Below are 19016 nucleotides of genomic sequence, written 5' to 3'. Positions count from 1 at the left end.
TAATAAAGTTATGAAAAATTTATTAAAATTTTAAAAATCAAATTTAAATTTTTTTTTATCTGCGCTTTGACCTGACTAACATTTAAGATAAAACATTTTATTAAAATATTTAAAAAAAAAAGTTACGGATATATTTATATTGCCTATAGCGCCACCACTTGACCTTATTTTGGTATTATGAAAAAAATTGAAAATTTTAAATCAAATTTTAGTATTACCATTAGAACTCAATTTTTGTTTTACTAAAAATTTTTTACTAAAAAAACTTTTGTTTTACCAAAAATTTCTGCGAAATGTTTTATCTTGAATGTTAGTTAGGCCAATCCGCGTCTAATAAAATATAAAATTTTAGGTTTTGAGATTTCACCAATTTTTAATAAATATGTCATAACTTTTATGAATATTAATATTTTTGAAAAATATTTTCTAAACACGTTAATTGGACCAGTGCGGTTCTAACAGATCAATTATTTTTCGATTTAAAATTTTTTATTTTTTTCATTAAAATTATATGCAATAGCATTGGCCAAAAATATCACGTGACCTAATTAAACCCAGAATAAAAATTTGCTGTAACTTTTGTTTTACTGAAAATTTCTGCGAAATGTTTTATCTTGAATGTTAATTAGGCCAATGCGCGTCTAATAAAATATAAAATTTTAGGTTTTGAGATTTCACCAATTTTTAATAAATATGTCATAACTTTTATGGATATTAATATTTTTGAAAAATATTTTCTAAACACGTTAATTGGACCAGTGCGGTTCTAACAGATCAATTATTTTTCGATTTAAAATTTTTTATTTTTTTCATTAAAATTATATGCAATAGCATTGGCCAAAAATATCACGTGACCTAATTAAACCCAGAATAAAAATTTGCTGTAACTTTTGTTTTACTGAAAATTTCTGCGAAATGTTTTATTTCGAATGTTAATTAGGCCAATGCGCGTCTAATAAAATATAAAATTTTAGGTTTTGAGATTTCACCAATTTTTAATAAATATGTCATAACTTTTATGAATATTAATATTTTTGAAAAATATTTTCTAAACACGTTAATTGGACCAGTGCGGTTCTAACAGATCAATTATTTTTCGATTTAAAATTTTTTATTTTTTTCATTAAAATTATATGCAATAGCATTGGCCAAAAATATCACGTGACCTAATTAAACCCAGAATAAAAATTTGCTGTAACTTTTGTTTTACTAAAAATTTCTGCGAAATGTTTTATCTTGAATGTTAATTAGGCCAATGCGCGTCTAATAAAATATAAAATTTTAGGTTTTGAGATTTCACCAATTTTTAATAAATATGTCATAACTTTTATGAATATTAATATTTTTGAAAAATATTTTCTAAACACGTTAATTGGACCAGTGCGGTTCTAACAGATCAATTATTTTTCGATTTAAAATTTTTTATTTTTTTCATTAAAATTATATGCAAAAGCATTGGCCAAAAATATCACGTGACCTAATTAAACCCAGAATAAAAATTTGCTGTAACTTTTGTTTTACTGAAAATTTCTGCGAAATGTTTTATCTTGAATGTTAATTAGGCCAATGCGCGTCTAATAAAATATAAAATTTTAGGTTTTGAGATTTCACCAATTTTTAATAAATATGTCATAACTTTTATGGATATTAATATTTTTGAAAAATATTTTCTAAACACGTTAATTGGACCAGTGCGGTTCTAACAGATCAATTATTTTTCGATTTAAAATTTTTTATTTTTTTCATTAAAATTATATGCAATAGCATTGGCCAAAAATATCACGTGACCTAATTAAACCCAGAATAAAAATTTGCTGTAACTTTTGTTTTACTGAAAATTTCTGCGAAATGTTTTATTTTGAATGTTATTTAGGCCAATGCGCGTCTAATAAAATATAAAATTTTAGGTTTTGAGATTTCACCAATTTTTAATAAATATGTCATAACTTTTATGAATATTAATATTTTTGAAAAATATTTTCTAAACACGTTAATTGGACCAGTGCGGTTCTAACAGATCAATTATTTTTCGATTTAAAATTTTTTATTTTTTTCATTAAAATTATATGCAATAGCATTGGCCAAAAATATCACGTGACCTAATTAAACCCAGAATAAAAATTTGCTGTAACTTTTGTTTTACTGAAAATTTCTGCGAAATGTTTTATCTTGAATGTTAATTAGGCCAATGCGCGTCTAATAAAATATAAAATTTTAGGTTTTGAGATTTCACCAATTTTTAATAAATATGTCATAACTTTTATGAATATTAATATTTTTGAAAAATATTTTCTAAACACGTTAATTGGACCAATGCGGTTCTAACAGATCAATTATTTTTTGATTTAAATTTTTTTATTTTTTTCATTAAAATTATATGCAATAGCATTGGCCAAAAATATCACGTGACCTAATTAAACCCAGAATAAAAATTTGCTGTAACTTTTGTTTTACTGAAAATTCCTGCGAAATGTTTTATCTTGAATGTTAATTAGGCCAATGCGCGTCTAATAAAATATAAAATTTTAGGTTTTGAGATTTCACCAATTTTTAATAAATATGTCATAACTTTTATGAATATTAATATTTTTGAAAAATATTTTCTAAACACGTTAATTGGACCAGTGCGGTTCTAACAGATCAATTATTTTTCGATTTAAAATTTTTTATTTTTTTCATTAAAATTATATGCAATAGCATTGGCCAAAAATATCACGTGACCTAATTAAACCCAGAATAAAAATTTGCTGTAACTTTTGTTTTACTGAAAATTTCTGCGAAATGTTTTATCTTGAATGTTAATTAGGCCAATGCGCGTCTAATAAAATATAAAATTTTAGGTTTTGAGATTTCACCAATTTTTAATAAATATGTCATAACTTTTATGAATATTAATATTTTTGAAAAATATTTTCTAAACACGTTAATTGGACCAGTGCGGTTCTAACAGATCAATTATTTTTCGATATAAAAGTTTTTATTTTTTTTATTAAAATTATATGCAATAGCATTGGCCAAAAATATCACGTGACCTAATTAAACCCAGAATAAAAATTTGCTGTAACTTTTGTTTTACTGAAAATTTCTGCGAAATGTTTTATCTTGAATGTTAATTAGGCCAATGCGCGTCTAATAAAATATAAAATTTTAGGTTTTGAGATTTCACCAATTTTTAATAAATATGTCATAACTTTTATGAATATTAATATTTTTGAAAAATATTTTCTAAACACGTTAATTGGACCAGTGCGGTTCTAACAGATCAGTTATTTTTCGATTTAAAATTTTTTATTTTTTTCATTAAAATTATATGCAATAGCATTGGCCAAAAATATCACGTGACCTAATTAAACCCAGAATAAAAATTTGCTGTAACTTTTGTTTTACTGAAAATTTCTGCGAAATGTTTTATCTTGAATGTTAATTAGGCCAATGCGCGTCTAATAAAATATAAAATTTTAGGTTTTGAGATTTCACCAATTTTTAATAAATATGTCATAACTTTTATGAATATTAATATTTTTAAAAAATATTTTCTAAACACGTTAATTGGACCAGTGCGGTTCTAACAGATCAATTATTTTTCGATTTAAAATTTTTTATTTTTTTCATTAAAATTATATGCAATAGCATTGGCCAAAAATATCACGTGACCTAATTAAACCCAGAATAAAAATTTGCTGTAACTTTTGTTTTACTGAAAATTTCTGCGAAATGTTTTATCTTGAATGTTAATTAGGCCAATGCGCGTCTAATAAAATATAAAATTTTAGGTTTTGAGATTTCACCAATTTTTAATAAATATGTCATAACTTTTATGAATATTAATATTTTTGAAAAATATTTTTTAAACACGTTAATTGGACCAGTGCGGTTCTAACAGATCAATTGTTTTTCGATTTAAAATTTTTTATTTTTTTCATTAAAATTATATGCAATAGCATTGGCCAAAAATATCACGTGACCTAATTAAACCCAGAATAAAAATTTGCTGTAACTTTTGTTTTACTAAAAATTTCTGCGAAATGTTTTATCTTGAATGTTAATTAGGCCAATGCGCGTCTAATAAAATATAAAATTTTAGGTTTTGAGATTTCACCAATTTTTAATAAATATGTCATAACTTTTATGAATATTAATATTTTTGAAAAATATTTTCTAAACACGTTAATTGGACCAGTGCGGTTCTAACAGATCAATTATTTTTCGATTTAAAATTTTTTATTTTTTTCATTAAAATTATATGCAATAGCATTGGCCAAAAATATTACGTGACCTAATTAAACCCAGAATAAAAATTTGCTGTAACTTTTGTTTTACTGAAAATTTCTGCGAAATGTTTTATCTTGAATGTTAATTAGGCCAATGCGCGTCTAATAAAATATAAAATTTTAGGTTTTGAGATTTCACCAATTTTTAATAAATATGTCATAACTTTTATGAATATTAATATTTTTGAAAAATATTTTCTAAACACGTTAATTGGACCAGTGCGGTTCTAACAGATCAATTATTTTTCGATTTAAAATTTTTTATTTTTTTCATTAAAATTATATGCAATAGCATTGGCCAAAAATATCACGTGACCTAATTAAACCCAGAATAAAAATTTGCTGTAACTTTTGTTTTACTGAAAATTTCTGCGAAATGTTTTATCTTGAATGTTAATTAGGCCAATGCGCGTCTAATAAAATATAAAATTTTAGGTTTTGAGATTTCACCAATTTTTAATAAATATGTCATAACTTTTATGAATATTAATATTTTTGAAAAATATTTTCTAAACACGTTAATTGGACCAGTGCGGTTCTAACAGATCAATTATTTTTCGATTTAAAATTTTTTATTTTTTTCATTAAAATTATATGCAATAGCATTGGCCAAAAATATCACGTGACCTAATTAAACCCAGAATAAAAATTTGCTGTAACTTTTGTTTTACTGAAAATTTCTGCGAAATGTTTTATTTTGAATGTTAATTAGGCCAATGCGCGTCTAATAAAATATAAAATTTTAGGTTTTGAGATTTCACCAATTTTTAATAAATATGTCATAACTTTTATGAATATTAATATTTTTGAAAAATATTTTCTAAACACGTTAATTGGACCAGTGCGGTTCTAACAGATCAATTATTTTTCGATTTAAAATTTTTTATTTTTTTCATTAAAATTATATGCAATAGCATTGGCCAAAAATATCACGTGACCTAATTAAACCCAGAATAAAAATTTGCTGTAACTTTTGTTTTACTAAAAATTTCTGCGAAATGTTTTATCTTGAATGTTAATTAGGCCAATGCGCGTCTAATAAAATATAAAATTTTAGGTTTTGAGATTTCACCAATTTTTAATAAATATGTCATAACTTTTATGAATATTAATATTTTTGAAAAATATTTGCTAAACACGTTAATTGGACCAGTGCGGTTCTTATAGATCAATTATTTTTCGATTTAAAATTTTTTATTTTTTTCATTAAAATTATATGCAATAGCATTTGCCAAAAATATCACGTGACCTAATTAAACCCAGAATAAAAATTTGCTGTAACTTTTGTTTTACTGAAAATTTCTGCGAAATGTTTTATCTTGAATGTTAATTAGGCCAATGCGCGTCTAATAAAATATAAAATTTTAGGTTTTGAGATTTCACCAATTTTTAATAAAAATGTCATAACTTTTATGAATATTAATATTTTTGAAAAATATTTTCTAAACACGTTAATTGGACCAGTGCGGTTCTAACAGATCAATTATTTTTCGATATAAATTTTTTTATTTTTTTCATTAAAATTATATGCAATAGCATTGGCCAAAAATATCACGTGACCTAATTAAACCCAGAATAAAAATTTGCTGTAACTTTTGTTTTACTGAAAATTCCTGCGAAATGTTTTATCTTGAATGTTAGTTAGGCCAATCCGCGTCTAATAAAATATAAAATTTTAGGTTTTGAGATTTCACCAATTTTTAATAAATATGTCATAACTTTTATGAATATTAATATTTTTGAAAAATATTTTCTAAACACGTTAATTGGACCAGTGCGGTTCTAACAGATCAATTATTTTTCGATTTAAAATTTTTTATTTTTTTCATTAAAATTATATGCAATAGCATTGGCCAAAAATATCACGTGACCTAATTAAACCCAGAATAAAAATTTGCTGTAACTTTTGTTTTACTGAAAATTTCTGCGAAATGTTTTATCTTGAATGTTAATTAGGCCATTGCGCGTCTAATAAAATATAAAATTTTAGGTTTTGAGATTTCACCAATTTTTAATAAATATGTCATAACTTTTATGAATATTAATATTTTTGAAAAATATTTTCTAAACACGTTAATTGGACCAGTGCGGTTCTAACAGATCAATTATTTTTCGATTTAAATTTTTTTATTTTTTTCATTAAAATTATATGCAATAGCATTGGCCAAAAATATCACGTGACCTAATTAAACCCAGAATAAAAATTTGCTGTAACTTTTGTTTTACTGAAAATTCCTGCGAAATGTTTTATCTTGAATGTTAGTTAGGCCAATCCGCGTCTAATAAAATATAAAATTTTAGGTTTTGAGATTTCACCAATTTTTAATAAATATGTCATAACTTTTATGAATATTAATATTTTTGAAAAATATTTTCTAAACACGTTAATTGGACCAGTGCGGTTCTAACAGATCAATTATTTTTCGATTTAAAATTTTTTATTTTTTTCATTAAAATTATATGCAATAGCATTGGCCAAAAATATCACGTGACCTAATTAAACCCAGAATAAAAATTTGCTGTAACTTTTGTTTTACTGAAAATTTCTGCGAAATGTTTTATCTTGAATGTTAATTAGGCCAATGCGCGTCTAATAAAATATAAAATTTTAGGTTTTGAGATTTCACCAATTTTTAATAAATATGTCATAACTTTTATGGATATTAATATTTTTGAAAAATATTTTCTAAACACGTTAATTGGACCAGTGCGGTTCTAACAGATCAATTATTTTTCGATTTAAAATTTTTTATTTTTTTCATTAAAATTATATGCAATAGCATTGGCCAAAAATATCACGTGACCTAATTAAACCCAGAATAAAAATTTGCTGTAACTTTTGTTTTACTGAAAATTCCTGCGAAATGTTTTATTTTAAATGTTAATTAGGCCAATGCGCGTCTAATAAAATATAAAATTTTAGGTTTTGAGATTTCACCAATTTTTAATAAATATGTCATAACTTTTATGAATATTAATATTTTTGAAAAATATTTTCTAACACGTTAATTGGACCAATGCGGTTCTAACAGATCAATTATTTTTCGATTTAAAATTTTTTATTTTTTTCATTAAAATTATATGCAATAGCATTGGCCAAAAATATCACGTGACCTAATTAAACCCAGAATAAAAATTTGCTGTAACTTTTGTTTTACTAAAAATTTCTGCGAAATGTTTTATCTTGAATGTTAATTAGGCCAATGCGCGTCTAATAAAATATAAAATTTTAGGTTTTGAGATTTCACCAATTTTTAATAAATATGTCATAACTTTTATGAATATTAATATTTTTGAAAAATATTTGCTAAACACGTTAATTGGACCAGTGCGGTTCTTATAGATCAATTATTTTTCGATTTAAAATTTTTTATTTTTTTTATTAAAATTATATGCAATAGCATTGGCCAAAAATATCACGTGACCTAATTAAACCCAGAATAAAAATTTGCTGTAACTTTTGTTTTACTGAAAATTTCTGCGAAATGTTTTATCTTGAATGTTAATTAGGCCAATGCGCGTCTAATAAAATATAAAATTTTAGGTTTTGAGATTTCACCAATTTTTAATAAATATGTCATAACTTTTATGAATATTAATATTTTTGAAAAATATTTTCTAAACACGTTAATTGGACCAGTGCGGTTCTAACAGATCAATTATTTTTCGATTTAAATTTTTTTATTTTTTTCATTAAAATTATATGCAATAGCATTGGCCAAAAATATCACGTGACCTAATTAAACCCAGAATAAAAATTTGCTGTAACTTTTGTTTTACTGAAAATTCCTGCGAAATGTTTTATCTTGAATGTTAGTTAGGCCAATCCGCGTCTAATAAAATATAAAATTTTAGGTTTTGAGATTTCACCAATTTTTAATAAATATGTCATAACTTTTATGAATATTAATATTTTTGAAAAATATTTTCTAAACACGTTAATTGGACCAGTGCGGTTCTAACAGATCAATTATTTTTTGATTTAAAATTTTTTATTTTTTTCATTAAAATGATATGCAATAGCATTGGCCAAAAATATCACGTGACCTAATTAAACCCAGAATAAAAATTTGCTGTAACTTTTGTTTTACTGAAAATTTCTGCGAAATGTTTTATCTTGAATGTTAATTAGGCCAATGCGCGTCTAATAAAATATAAAATTTTAGGTTTTGAGATTTCACCAATTTTTAATAAATATGTCATAACTTTTATGAATATTAATATTTTTGAAAAATATTTTCTAAACACGTTAATTGGACCAGTGCGGTTCTAACAGATCAATTATTTTTCGATTTAAAATTTTTTATTTTTTTCATTAAAATTATATGCAATAGCATTGGCCATAAATATCACGTGACCTAATTAAACCCAGAATAAAAATTTGCTGTAACTTTTGTTTTACTGAAAATTTCTGCGAAATGTTTTATCTTGAATGTTAATTAGGCCAATGCGCGTCTAATAAAATATAAAATTTTAGGTTTTGAGATTTCACCAATTTTTGATAAATATGTCATAACTTTTATGAATATTAATATTTTTGAAAAATATTTTCTAAACACGTTAATTGGACCAGTGCGGTTCTAACAGATCAATTATTTTTCGATTTAAATTTTTTTATTTTTTTCATTAAAATTATATGCAATAGCATTGGCCAAAAATATCACGTGACCTAATTAAACCCAGAATAAAAATTTGCTGTAACTTTTGTTTTACTGAAAATTCCTGCGAAATGTTTTATCTTGAATGTTAATTAGGCCAATGCGCGTCTAAGTAAATATAAAATTTTAGGTTTTGAGATTTCACCAATTTTTAATAAATATGTCATAACTTTTATGAATATTAATATTTTTGAAAAATATTTTCTAAACACGTTAATTGGACCAGTGCGGTTCTAACAGATCAATTATTTTTCGATTTAAAATTTTTTATTTTTTTCATTAAAATGATATGCAATAGCATTGGCCAAAAATATCACGTGACCTAATTAAACCCAGAATAAAAATTTGCTGTAACTTTTGTTTTACTGAAAATTTCTGCGAAATGTTTTATCTTGAATGTTAATTAGGCCAATGCGCGTCTAATAAAATATAAAATTTTAGGTTTTGAGATTTCACCAATTTTTAATAAATATGTCATAACTTTTATGAATATTAATATTTTTGAAAAATATTTTCTAAACACGTTAATTGGACCAGTGCGGTTCTAACAGATCAATTATTTTTCGATTTAAAATTTTTTATTTTTTTCATTAAAATTATATGCAATAGCATTGGCCATAAATATCACGTGACCTAATTAAACCCAGAATAAAAATTTGCTGTAACTTTTGTTTTACTGAAAATTTCTGCGAAATGTTTTATCTTGAATGTTAATTAGGCCAATGCGCGTCTAATAAAATATAAAATTTTAGGTTTTGAGATTTCACCAATTTTTGATAAATATGTCATAACTTTTATGAATATTAATATTTTTGAAAAATATTTTCTAAACACGTTAATTGGACCAGTGCGGTTCTAACAGATCAATTATTTTTCGATTTAAATTTTTTTATTTTTTTCATTAAAATTATATGCAATAGCATTGGCCAAAAATATCACGTGACCTAATTAAACCCAGAATAAAAATTTGCTGTAACTTTTGTTTTACTGAAAATTCCTGCGAAATGTTTTATCTTGAATGTTAATTAGGCCAATGCGCGTCTAAGTAAATATAAAATTTTAGGTTTTGAGATTTCACCAATTTTTAATAAATATGTCATAACTTTTATGAATATTAATATTTTTGAAAAATATTTTCTAAACACGTTAATTGGACCAGTGCGGTTCTAACAGATCAATTATTTTTCGATTTAAAATTTTTTATTTTTTTCATTAAAATTATATGCAATAGCATTGGCCAAAAATATCACGTGACCTAATTAAACCCAGAATAAAAATTTGCTGTAACTTTTGTTTTACTGAAAATTTCTGCGAAATGTTTTATCTTGAATGTTAATTAGGCCAATGCGCGTCTAATAAAATATAAAATTTTAGGTTTTGAGATTTCACCAATTTTTAATAAATATGTCATAACTTTTATGAATATTAATATTTTTGAAAAATATTTTCTAAACACGTTAATTGGACCAGTGCGGTTCTAACAGATCAATTATTTTTCGATTTAAAAGTTTTTATTTTTTTTATTAAAATTATATGCAATAGCATTGGCCAAAAATATCACGTGACCTAATTAAACCCAGAATAAAAATTTGCTGTAACTTTTGTTTTACTGAAAATTTCTGCGAAATGTTTTATCTTGAATGTTAATTAGGCCAATGCGCGTCTAATAAAATATAAAATTTTAGGTTTTGAGATTTCACCAATTTTTAATAAATATGTCATAACTTTTATGAATATTAATATTTTTGAAAAATATTTTCTAAACACGTTAATTGGACCAGTGCGGTTCTAACAGATCAATTATTTTTCGATTTAAAATTTTTTATTTTTTTCATTAAAATTATATGCAATAGCATTGGCCATAAATATCACGTGACCTAATTAAACCCAGAATAAAAATTTGCTGTAACTTTTGTTTTACTGAAAATTTCTGCGAAATGTTTTATCTTGAATGTTAATTAGGCCAATGCGCGTCTAATAAAATATAAAATTTTAGGTTTTGAGATTTCACCAATTTTTAATAAATATGTCATAACTTTTATGAATATTAATATTTTTGAAAAATATTTTCTAAACACGTTAATTGGACCAGTGCGGTTCTAACAGATCAATTATTTTTCGATTTAAAATTTTTTATTTTTTTCATTAAAATTATATGCAATAGCATTGGCCAAAAATATCACGTGACCTAATTAAACCCAGAATAAAAATTTGCTGTAACTTTTGTTTTACTGAAAATTTCTGCGAAATGTTTTATCTTGAATGTTAATTAGGCCAATGCGCGTCTAATAAAATATAAAATTTTAGGTTTTGAGATTTCACCAATTTTTAATAAATATGTTATAACTTTTATGAATATTAATATTTTTGAAAAATATTTTCTAAACACGTTAATTGGACCAGTGCGGTTCTAACAGATCAATTATTTTTCGATTTAAAATTTTTTATTTTTTTCATTAAAATTATATGCAATAGCATTGGCCAAAAATATCACGTGACCTAATTAAAGCCAGAATAAAAATTTGCTGTAACTTTTGTTTTACTGAAAATTTCTGCGAAATGTTTTATCTTGAATGTTAATTAGGCCAATGCGCGTCTAATAAAATATAAAATTTTAGGTTTTGAGATTTCACCAATTTTTAATAAATATGTCATAACTTTTATGAATATTAATATTTTTGAAAAATATTTTCTAAACACGTTAATTGGACCAGTGCGGTTCTAACAGATCAATTATTTTTCGATTTAAAATTTTTTATTTTTTTCATTAAAATTATATGCAATAGCATTGGCCAAAAATATCACGTGACCTAATTAAACCCAGAATAAAAATTTGCTGTAACTTTTGTTTTACTGAAAATTTCTGCGAAATGTTTTATCTTGAATGTTAATTAGGCCAATGCGCGTCTAATAAAATATAAAATTTTAGGTTTTGAGATTTCACCAATTTTTAATAAATATGTCATAACTTTTATGAATATTAATATTTTTGAAAAATATTTTCTAAACACGTTAATTGGACCAGTGCGGTTCTAACAGATCAATTATTTTTCGATTTAAAATTTTTTATTTTTTTCATTAAAATTATATGCAATAGCATTGGCCAAAAATATCACGTGACCTAATTAAACCCAGAATAAAAATTTGCTGTAACTTTTGTTTTACTGAAAATTTCTGCGAAATGTTTTATCTTGAATGTTAATTAGGCCAATGCGCGTCTAATAAAATATAAAATTTTAGGTTTTGAGATTTCACCAATTTTTAATAAATATGTCATAACTTTTATGAATATTAATATTTTTAAAAAATATTTTCTAAACACGTTAATTGGACCAGTGCGGTTCTAACAGATCAATTATTTTTCGATTTATAATTTTTTATTTTTTTCATTAAAATTATATGCAATAGCATTGGCCATAAATATCACGTGACCTAATTAAACCCAGAATAAAAATTTGCTGTAACTTTTGTTTTACTGAAAATTTCTGCGAAATGTTTTATCTTGAATGTTAATTAGGCCAATGCGCGTCTAATAAAATATAAAATTTTAGGTTTTGAGATTTCACCAATTTTTAATAAATATGTCATAACTTTTATGAATATTAATATTTTTGAAAAATATTTTCTAAACACGTTAATTGGACCAGTGCGGTTCTAACAGATCAATTATTTTTCGATTTAAAATTTTTTATTTTTTTCATTAAAATTATATGCAATAGCATTGGCCAAAAATATCACGTGACCTAATTAAACCCAGAATAAAAATTTGCTGTAACTTTTGTTTTACTGAAAATTTCTGCGAAATGTTTTATCTTGAATGTTAATTAGGCCAATGCGCGTCTAATAAAATATAAAATTTTAGGTTTTGAGATTTCACCAATTTTTAATAAATATGTCATAACTTTTATGAATATTAATATTTTTGAAAAATATTTTTTAAACACGTTAATTGGACCAGTGCGGTTCTAACAGATCAATTGTTTTTCGATTTAAAATTTTTTATTTTTTTCATTAAAATTATATGCAATAGCATTGGCCAAAAATATCACGTGACCTAATTAAACCCAGAATAAAAATTTGCTGTAACTTTTGTTTTACTGAAAATTTCTGCGAAATGTTTTATCTTGAATGTTAATTAGGCCAATGCGCGTCTAATAAAATATAAAATTTTAGGTTTTGAGATTTCACCAATTTTTAATAAATATGTCATAACTTTTATGAATATTAATATTTTTGAAAAATATTTTCTAAACACGTTAATTGGACCAGTGCGGTTCTAACAGATCAATTATTTTTCGATTTAAAATTTTTTATTTTTTTCATTAAAATTATATGCAATAGCATTGGCCAAAAATATCACGTGACCTAATTAAAGCCAGAATAAAAATTTGCTGTAACTTTTGTTTTACTGAAAATTTCTGCGAAATGTTTTATCTTGAATGTTAATTAGGCCAATGCGCGTCTAATAAAATATAAAATTTTAGGTTTTGAGATTTCACCAATTTTTAATAAATATGTCATAACTTTTATGAATATTAATATTTTTGAAAAATATTTTCTAAACACGTTAATTGGACCAGTGCGGTTCTAACAGATCAATTATTTTTCGATTTAAAATTTTTTATTTTTTTCATTAAAATTATATGCAATAGCATTGGCCAAAAATATCACGTGACCTAATTAAACCCAGAATAAAAATTTCCTGTAACTTTTGTTTTACTGAAAATTTCTGCGAAATGTTTTATCTTGAATGTTAATTAGGCCAATGCGCGTCTAATAAAATATAAAATTTTAGGTTTTGAGATTTCACCAATTTTTAATAAATATGTCATAACTTTTATGAATATTAATATTTTTGAAAAATATTTTCTAAACACGTTAATTGGACCAGTGCGGTTCTAACAGATCAATTATTTTTCGATTTAATTTTTTTTATTTTTTTCATTAAAATTATATGCAATAGCATTGGCCAAAAATATCACGTGACCTAATTAAACCCAGAATAAAAATTTGCTGTAACTTTTGTTTTACTGAAAATTTCTGCGAAATGTTTTATCTTGAATGTTAATTAGGCCAATGCGCGTCTAATAAAATATAAAATTTTAGGTTTTGAGATTTCACCAATTTTTAATAAATATGTCATAACTTTTATGAATATTAATATTTTTGAAAAATATTTTCTTAACACGTTAATTGGACCAGTGCGGTTCTAACAGATCAATTATTTTTCGATTTAAAATTTTTTATTTTTTTCATTAAAATTATATGCAATAGCATTGGCCAAAAAAATCACGTGACCTAATAAAACCCAGAATAAAAATTTGCTGTAACCTTTGTTTTAGTGAAAATTTCTGCGAAATGTTTTATCTTGAATGTTAATTAGGCCAATGCGCGTCTAAGAAAATATAAAATTTTAGGTTTTGAGATTTCACCAATTTTTAATAAATATGTCATAACTTTTATGAACATTAATATTTTTGAAAAATATTTTCTAAACACGTTAATTGGACCAGTGCGGTTCTAACAGATCAATTATTTTTCGATTTAAAATTTTTTATTTTTTTCATTAAAATTATATGCAATAGCATTGGCCAAAAATATCACGTGACCTAATTAAACCCAGAATAAAAATTTGCTGTAACTTTTGTTTTACTGAAAATTTCTGCGAAATGTTTTATCTTGAATGTTAATTAGGCCAATGCGCGTCTAATAAAATATAAAATTTTAGGTTTTGAGATTTCACCAATTTTTAATAAATATGTCATAACTTTTATGAATATTAATATTTTTGAAAAATATTTTCTAAACACGTTAATTGGACCAGTGCGGTTCTAACAGATCAATTATTTTTCGATTTAAAATTTTTTATTTTTTTCATTAAAATTATATGCAATAGCATTGGCCAAAAATATCACGTGACCTAATTAAACCCAGAATAAAAATTTGCTGTAATTTTTGTTTTACTGAAAATTTCTGCAAAATGTTTTATCTTGAATGTTAGTTAGGCCAATCCGCGTATAATAAAATATAAAATTTTAGGTTTTGAGATTTCATTAATTTTTAATAAATATGTCATAACTTTTATGAATATTAATATTTTTGAAAAATATTTTCTAAACACGTTAATTGGACCAGTGCGGTTCTAACATATCTATTATTTTTCGATTTAAAATTTTTTATTTTTTTTAATAAAATTATATGCAATAATAGCATTGGCCAAAAATATCACGTGACCTAATTAAACCCAGAATAAAAATTTGCTGTAACTTTTGTTTTACTGAAAATTTCTGCGAAATGTTTTATCTTGAATGTTAATTAGGCCAATGCGCGTCTAATAAAATATAAAATTTTAGGTTTTGAGATTTCACCAATTTTTAATAAATATGTCATAACTTTTGTAAATATTAATATTTTTGAAAAATATTTTCTAAACACGTTAATTGGACCAGTGCGGTTCTAACAGATCTATTATTTTTCGATTTAAAATTTTTTATTTTTTTCATTAAAATTATATGCAATAGCATTGGCCAAAAATATCACGTGACCTAATTAAACCCAGAATAAAAATTTGCTGTAACTTTTGTTTTACTGAAAATTTCTGCGAAATGTTTTATCTTGAATGTTAATTAGGCCAATGCGCGTCTAATAAAATATAAAATTTTAGGTTTTGAGATTTCATTAATTTTTAATAAATATGTCATAACTTTTATGAATATTAATATTTTTGAAAAATATTTTCTAAACACGTTAATTGGGCCAGTGCGGTTCTAACAGATTAATTATTTTTCGATTTAAAATTTTTTATTTTTTTCATTAAAATTATATGCAATAGCACTGGCCAAAAATATCACGTGACCTAATTAAACCCAGAATAAAAATTTGCTGTAACTTTTGTTTTACTGAAAATTTCTGCGAAATGTTTTATCTTGAATGTTAATTAGGCCAATGCGCGTCTAATAAAATATAAAATTTTAGGTTTTGAGATTTCACCAATTTTTAATAAATATGTCATAAATTTTATGAATATTAATATTTTTGAAAAATATTTTCTAAACACGTTAATTGGACCAGTGCGGTTCTAACAGATCAATTATTTTTCGATTTAAAATTTTTTATTTTTTTCATTAAAATTATATGCAATAGCATTGGCCAAAAATATCACGTGACCTAATTAAACCCAGAATAAAAATTTGCTGTAACTTTTGTTTTACTGAAAATTTCTGCGAAATGTTTTATCTTGAATGTTAATTAGGCCAATGCGCGTCTAATAAAATATAAAATTTTAGGTTTTGAGATTTCACCAATTTTTAATAAATATGTCATAACTTTTATGAATATTAATATTTTTGAAAAATATTTTCTAAACACGTTAATTGGACCAGTGCGGTTCTAACAGATCAATTATTTTTCGATTTAAAATTTTTTATTTTTTTCATTAAAATTATATGCAATAGCATTGGCCAAAAATATCACGTGACCTAATTAAACCCAGAATAAAATTTGCTGTAATTTTTGTTTTACTGAAAATTTCTGCAAAATGTTTTATCTTGAATGTTAATTAGGCCAATGCGCGTCTAATAAAATATAAAATTTTAGGTTTTGAGATTTCACCAATTTTTAATAAATATGTCATAACTTTTATGAATATTAATATTTTTGAAAAATATTTTCTTAACACGTTAATTGGACCAGTGCGGTTCTAACAGATCAATTATTTTTCGATTTAAAATTTTTTATTTTTTTCATTAAAATTATATGCAATAGCATTGGCCAAAAAAATCACGTGACCTAATAAAACCCAGAATAAAAATTTGCTGTAACCTTTGTTTTAGTGAAAATTTCTGCGAAATGTTTTATCTTGAATGTTAATTAGGCCAATGCGCGTCTAAGAAAATATAAAATTTTAGGTTTTGAGATTTCACCAATTTTTAATAAATATGTCATAACTTTTATGAATATTAATATTTTTGAAAAATATTTTCTAAACACGTTAATTGGACCAGTGCGGTTCTAACAGATCAATTATTTTTCGATTTAAAATTTTTTATTTTTTTCATTAAAATTATATGCAATAGCATTGGCCAAAAATATCACGTGACCTAATTAAACCCAGAATAAAAATTTGCTGTAATTTTTGTTTTACTGAAAATTTCTGCGAAATGTTTTATCTTGAATGTTAATTAGGCCAATGCGCGTCTAATAAAATATAAAATTTTAGGTTTTGAGATTTCACCAATTTTTAATAAATATGTCATAACTTTTATGAATATTAATATTTTTGAAAAATATTTTCTAAACACGTTAATTGGACCAGTGCGGTTCTAACAGATCAATTATTTTTCGATTTAAAATTTTTTATTTTTTTCATTAAAATTATATGCAATAGCATTGGCCAAAAATATCACGTGACCTAATTAAACCCAGAATAAAAATTTGCTGTAATTTTTGTTTTACTGAAAATTTCTGCAAAATGTTTTATCTTGAATGTTAGTTAGGCCAATCCGCGTATAATAAAATATAAAATTTTAGGTTTTGAGATTTCATTAATTTTTAATAAATATGTCATAACTTTTATGAATATTAATATTTTTGAAAAATATTTTCTAAACACGTTAATTGGACCAGTGCGGTTCTAACATATCTATTATTTTTCGATTTAAAATTTTTTATTTTTTTTAATAAAATTATATGCAATAATAGCATTGGCCAAAAATATCACGTGACCTAATTAAACCCAGAATAAAAATTTGCTGTAACTTTTGTTTTACTGAAAATTTCTGCGAAATGTTTTATCTTGAATGTTAATTAGGCCAATGCGCGTCTAATAAAATATAAAATTTTAGGTTTTGAGATTTCACCAATTTTTAATAAATATGTCATAACTTTTGTAAATATTAATATTTTTGAAAAATATTTTCTAAACACGTTAATTGGACCAGTGCGGTTCTAACAGATCTATTATTTTTCGATTTAAAATTTTTTATTTTTTTCATTAAAATTATATGCAATAGCATTGGCCAAAAATATCACGTGACCTAATTAAACCCAGAATAAAAATTTGCTGTAACTTTTGTTTTACTGAAAATTTCTGCGAAATGTTTTATCTTGAATGTTAATTAGGCCAATGCGCGTCTAATAAAATATAAAATTTTAGGTTTTGAGATTTCATTAATTTTTAATAAATATGTCATAACTTTTATGAATATTAATATTTTTGAAAAATATTTTCTAAACACGTTAATTGGGCCAGTGCGGTTCTAACAGATCAATTATTTTTCGATTTAAAATTTTTTATTTTTTTCATTAAAATTATATGCAATAGCATTGGCCAAAAAAATCACGTGACCTAATAAAACCCAGAATAAAAATTTGCTGTAACCTTTGTTTTAGTGAAAATTTCTGCGAAATGTTTTATCTTGAATGTTAATTAGGCCAATGCGCGTCTAAGAAAATATAAAATTTTAGGTTTTGAGATTTCACCAATTTTTAATAAATATGTCATAACTTTTATGAACATTAATATTTTTGAAAAATATTTTCTAAACACGTTAATTGGACCAGTGCGGTTCTAACAGATCAATTATTTTTCGATTTAAAATTTTTTATTTTTTTCATTAAAATTATATGCAATAGCATTGGCCAAAAATATCACGTGACCTAATTAAACCCAGAATAAAAATTTGCTGTAACTTTTGTTTTACTGAAAATTTCTGCGAAATGTTTTATCTTGAATGTTAATTAGGCCAATGCGCGTCTAATAAAATATAAAATTTTAGGTTTTGAGATTTCACCAATTTTTAATAAATATGTCATAACTTTTATGAATATTAATATTTTTGAAAAATATTTTCTAAACACGTTAATTGGACCAGTGCGGTTCTAACAGATCAATTATTTTTCGATTTAAAATTTTTTATTTTTTTCATTAAAATTATATGCAATAGCATTGGCCAAAAATATCACGTGACCTAATTAAACCCAGAATAAAAATTTGCTGTAATTTTTGTTTTACTGAAAATTTCTGCAAAATGTTTTATCTTGAATGTTAGTTAGGCCAATCCGCGTATAATAAAATATAAAATTTTAG

This window comes from Corella eumyota, chromosome 4, assembly GCF_963082875.1.
Source record: "Corella eumyota chromosome 4, kaCorEumy4.1, whole genome shotgun sequence".
NCBI classification, from domain to species: Eukaryota; Metazoa; Chordata; class Ascidiacea; order Phlebobranchia; family Corellidae; genus Corella; species Corella eumyota.
This window is presented reverse-complemented; position numbering follows the sequence as displayed.